Below are 9,312 nucleotides of genomic sequence, written 5' to 3'. Positions count from 1 at the left end.
TGCGACGGCCTCTCTTAGTCCCGCCTCCCACGTTTCATTCCGTGCTGCGCCGGGTCCTAAAGCCGTCAGGTGACCGGCTGTGGAATGGTGGTGCGAGGCCCGCCCTTGGAGAGAGTGGACAGGCACTTTTTTTTTTCTTCTTTGAGGTGGGGGAGGGACAGAGAGAGGGGAAGACAGAGAAACCGTAGAAGGCTGTGCGCTGTCAGGGTTCAACCCACAAAGGGTGACATTATGATCTCAGCCCAAGTCGGAAGTTCAACGACTGAGCCACTGAGGCGCCCTTGATGGGCACTTCTTACTGCTCACTATCCAAAAGCCAGGGCTTCCTGGGGAATTGGCCTGGATGGAGCGGGTTTGTAAATTTACATGCTGGCCTCCAGCCGGATGTAGACCATGCTTGTAAAGAACTGTTTTGTTTACCATTCATAGTCATTGATTCATTCTGGTAATATTTATTAAGTACCCATGCACTAGTTATTGACCTAAGTACTAAGGTTGAGACCATTAGCAAAGACAGACACACTTCATACTCATGTTGCCCTTATAGGCCAGTGTTTCTTAGAAATCAATGTTTCTTCCAAACCACCCTACTTATTTTTTGCTCCTTTTGAAATGTGCATATGCAATGGACTTGACTTTAGCACTCCTGTTGGAGAACCCCAGAGGTACAAATAAAGAACACAAAGTATAAGAAACTCATTGAAGTCCGAGAGTTGATTATCAGAATAAGAAATATAAAATACAGGGAAACTTGGCCAAACTTCTCTTTTTTAATTACTTTTTTAATGTTTATTTTTGAGAGAGATAGACAGAGTGCAATCGGGGGAGGGGCAGAGAGAGAGAGGGAGAGGGAGACACAGAATCTGAAGCAGGCTGCAGACTCTGAACTGTCAGCACAGAGCTCCACCTGAGGCCCAAACTCGCGAACCATGAGATCATGACCTGAGCTGAAGTCCAGCGCTTAACCGACTGAACCACCCAGGTGCTCCTGCCAAACTTCTTAACATTGAATTGTCACTATTCATACCCAAGATTCATATTCATACCCAAGATATTGTCCATATCAATTTCTTCACACAACTTTTGTTTGACGCTGATGTCATAACAAGTGATAGTAACATTTTGGTGAATTATTGTTCCGACTGTAGTTGGTCTGGACAGGAAATCACATCCTCACTTCTGAACAAAATCATGAAGAGCCAAAAGAAGGTTTGTCCTTTGTTGCCCTAGGAAGAATTAGCGAATCCAGTGCCCCAGAAATGTAGATTGTTATAGAAAGTCAGGAATAAAGAACTTCTTATTTATTGTAAGGCCTTCATCTCTCAGATTCACATTCTTGTGACACCTATGAAAAAGTAATTCTGATATGAAATAATAGTCTAGAATAGTCCATATACATATAAAAGAATTTTCACTACTAGGAAAATTATTCATCTTCTTTTCTCCAATTAAATATACCTTGCTATTTTCTTTTCTTCATATCTGTCCCCTAAAATGTTTATGAACCCACTCATTAAACTGGATAGATAAGCAATCCCTTCAGAGTTAACATCATAATATTCCCCATACCCTAAAGTCAGGAATCCAGCTCCTTATACTTCATGCAATTAAAAGTCAACTTGAGGTGGCTCAGTTGGTTAAGCATCCAACTTTGGCTCAAGTCATGATCTGTTAGTGGGTTTGAGCCTGGTGTCAGGGTCTGCACTGACGGAGCAGAGCCTGATTGGGATTCTCTCTCTCTCTCCCTCTCTCTCTGTCCCTCCCCCTACCTCAAAATAAATAAACATTAAAAAAAAAGTCAACTTGAACTTTATAAATCCCTTATGTTGGTGTTCCACCTATGACAGTATATTGCTTTGGTAAGCAATGCAGGAGTACTGTGCTTTTTATTGACCTAGATATTTCAATCTCACATTCCGAGATTTGCTTGTAATGTATGAAACAACAAAATACTAAAAAGAGGAAAAGTAATTATCCTGATGTTGAACTTCATGGTTAACTGGGTTTTTTCTTATATGTAAATATATATGTATATGTATGTATAGTTGTATATATACATATATGTATATAAAGATGTGTGTGTGTGTGTATAACCTTATCTTCCCTTAGGTTCTTTTGCTTAAATTACTAATATTAATACTAGAGTTCCTGATTAGTACTAGGTGTTAACTGTCCCATTCCACACTGTAGAGTAGGACAAATGGAAAAAATTCATTTCCCTTTTAGGGTGCTCCCTCTGGCCAAATATGGAGGCAATTTCATAAGAAATGGAATCCTTGAGGAAGTGATTTCCAATATGTCTTCTTTAATACTATTATCCTAGGGATGAAGGCAGAGAAATAAGCAGATTCTATCACCAGTGGGAAAACTGGGCTGGAATACATATCATGATCACCTATAACTACTTCCTTGTTAGTTTTTGTCTACCTTATGGTTAACATTTGTTGTTTTTGTTTGCTCAATAAATGAACCCCCTTTTGGGGAGGAGGTGTAATCCATCATTGGATGAGTCTGAGTGGAAGGCAGGGCCCACCTTGCATCATGGAAGCTTGACATGTCAGGTATCCCTTTTTCCCACTCTGTAATGTGAGCACATCACCTCAGCTTCATCAATTGGATGCATCTGTGAGGGTCTGAGAATTGGAAGCAAATGTGTAAAGAGGAGTGCCCATTTAGAGTTCATCTGACCAATGGCAGTGGCATTCCAAATCCAGTATCATCAGCTTTGCAGCCACTCCAGAAGCAGTGGCAGTACTAGACTTTTCAGAACATTGATGCTAGTTCTAGCCTCCTCACTCCCCCAGTCATCCTTGGTTCTTCTGACCCTGGATCTACCACTATTTCCAAAAATTTTGTCATCATCTTATATTTAGCTTTCACCTATATAATCAGCATAGCCTTTACTTTTGACAATGGAGATTGCATAGTATAGATTTCTGGAGGTCCTCAGTTGATTTTGAAGAACAGTGGCATTGCTGTGGTGTTCAGAAGCATAGAGAGCGCTGACTGAAACTTGTTTTTACTTTTGTTTTCATCCTTGGTGCCTGCCATAATGCCAGATCCATATTAGGTGCTCAAAAAATATTATTGAACATTTGAACTCAACCCCAAGAAATGGTCAGTAAAGGAAAAAGGTTAAGAACAATGCTATTAAGAAGGGAAGTATACCAAGTCCAGATCCCATTAAGCCCCACCAGAGGAGCGAGAAAAGAAGCTAGGAATTAAGAGAGAGATTTCCCTGGCAATGCTGGAAACACATTTGTATGAAATTTCAATTTGTGTGAACTTTCACCTCCTTAGGTTACCAGTCATGGTCAGAGGTCTGGTGTCTGTCATTGGGCACCAAGGGCTCTGTGATGTGGCTTGTAAACCCCTCTTCTGGCTCCTGTATACCAAGTGGTTTTTTTGTTTTGTTTTGTTTTGTTTTAAGAAAAGGAATGTCGGCATTATAGAAAAATCACTTAATACCCTGTGCAGCGGATAATGTGGGTTTGGAATAAGTACTATGAGGAATTTGACTTTTATTCTAATTAACCTAATTCTAATTCGCTTCACATATTCATGAGGTCTTCAGCCCAGAAAGGGAAGAATGATGTAAGACATTCTAAATTCTCTTTCTCTTTCTCTTCCTTTCAAAGTTACTGCCATTTAACTTCTACTTGTATGTTCAGTACAGAATCCATCCTTGCCCCGAACACAGGTAGGAAACACTCTTAGATTTTGTTCCTGTTCTGACTGCACTATCCATCCAGGATTTCCTGCCTTATTCTCTTGTTACCCAGCATTTTCAGGTAATAGATGTCTTAACACTGAACCCTGGTCACCTGCTGATTTGATTTCTCTACACCTGCCACCTTCAGAGTTGATAATATGTATATGATCATGGGCCCAAATTCTAAAGTCAAACTGTGTTTAAATCCCAGTTCTGTCATGTTCTGGCTGGGGAACTTCAAGCAAGTGAGAAGCTGAATTTCCTCATGAGATTAAAAAAACAAAACAACAACGTTTAAATGGGGATAATAATACTGATTTTCCGGGTTACTAGGAAAACTCATTAAGATAGGCATGACAAGTGCTTAGTTCAGTCACTGTTCAGTCAATGTGGACTTGTTCATAGTCACTGTTGAGTCAGTGTGGACTTAAAAACAGCTGGTTTGGGGCTCAGTTGTGACTCAGTGATGTCTAGTATTTTTATTTATTTATTTATTTATTTATTTATTTTATTTTTTTTAATTTTAGAGATTGAGAGAGTATGAGCTGGAGAGAGGAGTAGAGCGGGGGGGGGGGGGGCGCAGGGAGAGAGAATCTCAAGCAGGCTTCATGCTCAGCATGCAGCCCGACACAGCCCAACACAGGGCTCAATCCCATGACCCTGGGATCATGACCTGAGCCAAAACTCAACTAACTGAGCCACCCAGGTGTCCCTAGTATTTTTTATATTAGTATCCATTCCCCAACCCAGTCCCCTAAATGCATTATTTGTCCCCTAATGTCTTATCTCCATGTGTCACTTATTGAAAGCTAAATGTAATCCTTTGAGGAAGGAGGCCAGAAGGGAAAGAAACTTTAAATATAGTTAACTTAATATCGTGTATCATAAAATAAGATAAAATACGTAACACCTTACCTCTGCCAACTGGCTCCTGCCTCACATTTGATTGAATGACACCCCAGGTCTTTCACTGGCTCTGTGCCCACAGCACTTGTGCCACACTTGCACTTTTATCACACCTACAAGCTGCATAAGAAACGTGCCCAACAGCCTGAGTTCCACAATGGAACCTGACTCTGAAGCCATGTGAACTTGGTCTATCCCTGGAGAAGCCACATTTGGTCTAGCCGTTTGTTCCTACCTGCATCCTCACTTAGCCCTGCTGGGTGTCCTGAACTCCTGATCCCAGCCCCTCCCCGCCCCCACCGCCAGTGTGCTTCATCCCACCACTGCTAGAGTCTAATTTTGACAGGTAAGGCAAATTTGGCATTTTATGGATGTTGGTTCTTGAGAGAAAAGGTGAATAAATCTCCTTCCCTCCAATTTTCTTCTCCAATTTTACACTCTATACATGCATGAGTCTTCTTAAAACTTTTCATGAGGTTTCACAGGTACTTCCTTCCTGCTTCTCTGAGATTTGGTTGAATAATCTATGTTTAAATTTCATTGTTTTACTATATAGCTCTACTTTTTTGAGTACTTGTAGGTCCTCCTCCTGCTTCTTACTTCCACTTTTGTCAGTGCTCCTAAGAGTGAATCCCTAATGGTGGAGTCTCAGACAGTTCAACAAGTTAGAAATACATCCATTTGGAACTGAAATCATCTGTGAACTGCACACTCCACCAAGGCATAACAATAGTATTGGATAAAGTACTAATGCAAGAAGTATAAATTTCAGAGTAGGTACGGCACATGCTTAATAGTCCAGGATGACAGAGGCTTAGAGGATCTTTCAGCACAGATGAGGCCTAAATAAGAATCTACATGAGTAGTCAGGCTGAATCATTTATATTTAAGTTAAAAATTGGAGGGAAGTTGGGGCCCCTGGGTGGCTCAGTCGGTTAAGCGTCTGACTTCAGCTCAGGTCATGATCTCGCGCTCCATGAGTTCGAGCCCCACGTCGGGCTCTGTGCTGACAGCTCAGAGCCTGGAGCCTGTTTCAGATTCTGTGTCTCCCTCTCTCTGACCCTCCACCATTCATGCTCTGTCTCTCTCTGTCTCAAAAATAAATAAACGTTAAAAAAATTTTTTTTAAAAATTAGAGGGAAGTCAATGAGAATATGGCATTCAATGTGTAGATGAACAAATAGACAAACTGATTAAGAACATACATTGAGAGTCGCAGTCTTGTGTTTAAATACTGATTCCACCCCTTTGCTACCTCTATGACCTTGGGCAAATAAACTGCTCTAATCTCATGCTCCTCATCTATAAAATGGGAATAGCTATAATATATACCTTATAGGAAGTTATGAGTATTGAATAAAAGTAATTCATGGTAATCACATAAAAATATTCAATAAATGTTAGCTACTGCTGTTTTGTCATGGCTGTTGCTAATTGGAAGGTTTGGTAAGATTAATTTTTAAGCAAACAAGAGTTGAGGTGAAGACCCAGGCTTTTTCTGTTGCTCAGTTTGCTCTGAGGTGTCTCCAGTCACTCCTTACTGATTTCCAGTACTCAAGATAAGCCTTATTTTATCTAAATGGGTTAATATGGAAAGATCTACAAGATACATTGGAAAATCAAGGGAAAAAAAGTGAGGTATGTGTAGTATGAACTGATTCATGTTTTAAAAGGGAATAATTAAGTGCATAAATATGTGTGTATATATACATATGTGACACATATGTGATACATATTTATACATACATATGTGAATGTATACACATAACCTATACATTCACATATGTATGTTTTCATCCTACATGTATATAAAAATGATGCTTAGTAAGAGTTCAGGTGTCTCTTCACATTTCTCAACTAAAGCCCAAAGCTAAGGATTAAGAGGCATTATGTCCCTGCCCTTTCCATTCTAAAGAGAACTGTCAAAAAAGACTAAGAGGGGAGCCTGGGTGGCTCAGTTGGTTAAGAATCTGACTCTTGATTTCAGCTCAGGTCATGATCTCACAGTTTGTGTGTTCGAGCCCCATACTGGGCTCTGCACTGACAATGCGGAGCCTGCTTGACATTTCTCTCTCTCTCTCTCTCTCTCTCTCTCTCTCTCTCTCTCCCTCTCTCTCTCTCAAAATAAATAAACTAAAAAAAAAAAAAAAAAAGACTAAGTTTTGTAACTCTCTCCAGGTTTGTGAAAAGGTGGCTCAACTGGTCCTGCTACACTGAGAGCACTCTGCTTTTGGGCCTAAATCAGAAACTTGGGGATGGGAAAGAAGATAGTACTTTCACACCCTTTGCTGAGAGGGACACTAAGGGAATCCATTATAAAGGTTAGTGGTTCCTGGAAGGAGACTGGCATCACATTACTGGGATGATGTCCCCTTCTGCCTGACCAAGTATGGAAATAAGCCAGAAAGGAAGTAGAGACACATGGCAGAGCACAGAGAGTGAGGTGGGTGGAAAGACAACACAGCAGAGGCCTGCAGCCTGAGACAAGGTGTTCTAAAGATGTGTGAGTATCTTCTGTGCCAAGTGGACTCCCAGAAGATACCTAGGCTTGAACAGCCAGGCCCAACAGAGGATTAAAGTCTTAGCCAGCATGGTAAACCCCCTTCTCTTAATCTTTTTTCCTTAACTCTGACAGTAGAGTGTCTAGAGGTTAGATAAGCGGGGGAAGGTATATGAGAGGCAGACAAGCTACATGTCTCTATTCTAGATACTAGAGTGGGAGGAGTGCAGAAGGGTGGCCAGTCGTCCTGTCCACTGCTGGTCCCAAGAAGCACAGAGCAAGTCTGTGCTAGGGAGAGGGGAACAGGTGCAATGTACATTGAGTCTGTGATTAATACGTATTTTTATTTTTGAGGGAGGTGGGACAGAGAGGGAAAGAGAGAGAATGTGAGTGGTGGCAGAGAGAATCCCAAGCAGGTTCCACACTGTCAGCACAGAGCCTGATGTGGAGCTCAATCTCACACACATTGAGATCATGACCTGAGCCAAAATCAACTGAAAATTGATCAAAATCAACTGAAAATTAACCGACTGAGCCACCCAGGCACCTCTGTGATTAACATTTTTAAGTGGACAAACTTATAACTAAAAGTGATTGTGAATTGTGGGATCATCCCAGCAAGTCACTAAGGGATAGAAAAGGGATATTGGATACAGCAGGGGTGGGGGGGACAGAAATTGGGAGAAAAGCTAAAGTTGATTTAAGACTTATTTGAAAAACTAGTTGCATATATATTCCACCCACTTCCCTATACACACATATACCCTTGTTTTGCAACACATTTAGTAACTACTTTATATCATTCTGTATCTTTCATTTTTGTCCATATGCAGACATTATTTTATATTATTTTTATATTATATATTTTATATTATTTTATATTAATAAATATATTTTATATTAAGCTATCACTTTTTTTTAATATATGAAATTTATTGTCAAATTGGTTTCTATACAACACCCAGTGCTCATCCCAAAAGGTGCCCTCCTCAATACCCATCACCACCCTCCCCTCCCTCCCACCCCCCATCAACCCTCAGTTTGTTCTCAGTTTTTAACAGTCTCTTATGCTTTGGCTCTCTCCCACTCTAACCTCTTTTTTTTTTTTTTCCTTCCCCTCCCCCATGGGTTTCTGTTAAGTTTCTCAGGATCCACATAAGAGTGAAACCATATGGTATCTGTCTTTCTCTGCCTTACTTATTTCACTTAGCATCACATTCTCCAGTTCCATCCACGTTGCTACAAAGGACCATATTTCATTCTTTCTCATTGCCACGTAGTACTCCATTGTGTATATAAACCACAATTTCTTTATCCATTCATTATTTGATGGACATTTAGGCTTTTTCCACAATTTGGCTATTGTTGAGAGTGCTGCTATAAACATTGGGGTACAAGTGCCCCTATGCATCAGTACTCCTGTATCCCTTGGGTAAATTCCTAGCAGTGCTACTGCTGGGTCATAGGGTAGGTCTGTTGTTAATTTTTTGAGGAACCTCCACACTGTTTTCCAGAGCGGTGGCACCAGTTTGCATTCCCACCAACAGTGCAAGAGGGTTCCCGTTTCTCCACATCCTCTCCAGCATCTATAGTCTCCTGATTTGTTCATTTTGGCCACTCTGACTGGGGTGAGGTGATACCTGAGTGTGGTTTTGATTTGTATTTCCCTGATGAGGAGTGACGTTGAGCATCTTTTCATGTGCCTGTTGGCCATCTGGAGGTCTTCTTTAGAGAAGTGTCTATTCATGTTTTCTGTCCATTTCTTCACTGGATTATTTGTTTTTCGGGTGTGGAGTTTGGTGATTTCTTTATAGATTTTGGATACTAGCCCTTTGTCCGATATGTCATTTGCAAATATCTTTTCCCATTCTGTCAGTTGCCTTTTAGTTTTGTTGATTGTTTCCTTTGCTGTGCAGAAGCTTTTTTACTTCATGAGGTCCCAACAGTTGATTTTTGCTTTTAATTCCCTTGCCTTTGGGGATGCGTCAAGTAAAAAATTGCTGCGGCTGAGGTCAGAGAGGTCTTTTCCTGCTTTCTCCTCTAGAGTTTTGATGGTTTCCTGTCTCACATTCAGGTCCTTTATCCATTTTGAGTTTGTTTTTGTGAATGGTGTAAGAAAGTGGTCTAGTTTCATTCTTCTGCATGTTGCTGTCCAGTTCTCCCAGCACCATTGGTTAAAGAGACTGTCTTTTTT

At 40.7% G+C, this 9,312-nt stretch overlaps 1 protein-coding gene across 1 annotated transcript in view; it reads right to left on the bottom strand.

Annotated features, from left to right (window-relative positions):
• Positions 1-801: 801 nt before the first annotated feature.
• The window catches only part of ERI2 (ERI1 exoribonuclease family member 2), a 63,896-nt gene continuing 55,385 nt past the window's right edge, over positions 802-9,312 (bottom strand). Inside the window, exons 12-13 of the transcript XR_015245693.1 lie at positions 2,534-2,633; positions 802-1,345 (exon numbers count right to left, since the gene is read on the bottom strand). The gene's annotated coding sequence lies outside the window, so the exon portion shown is untranslated. The remainder of the gene's footprint in view (positions 1,346-2,533; positions 2,634-9,312) is intronic.

The sequence above is a fragment of the Puma concolor genome, chromosome E3 (genome assembly GCF_028749965.1).
Source record: "Puma concolor isolate L17-30 chromosome E3, mPumCon1.1.hap2, whole genome shotgun sequence".
Lineage (NCBI taxonomy): Eukaryota > Metazoa > Chordata > Mammalia > Carnivora > Felidae > Puma > Puma concolor.
Note: the sequence above shows the minus strand (reverse complement) of the source record. Positions and strands in the feature narration are given on the sequence as shown.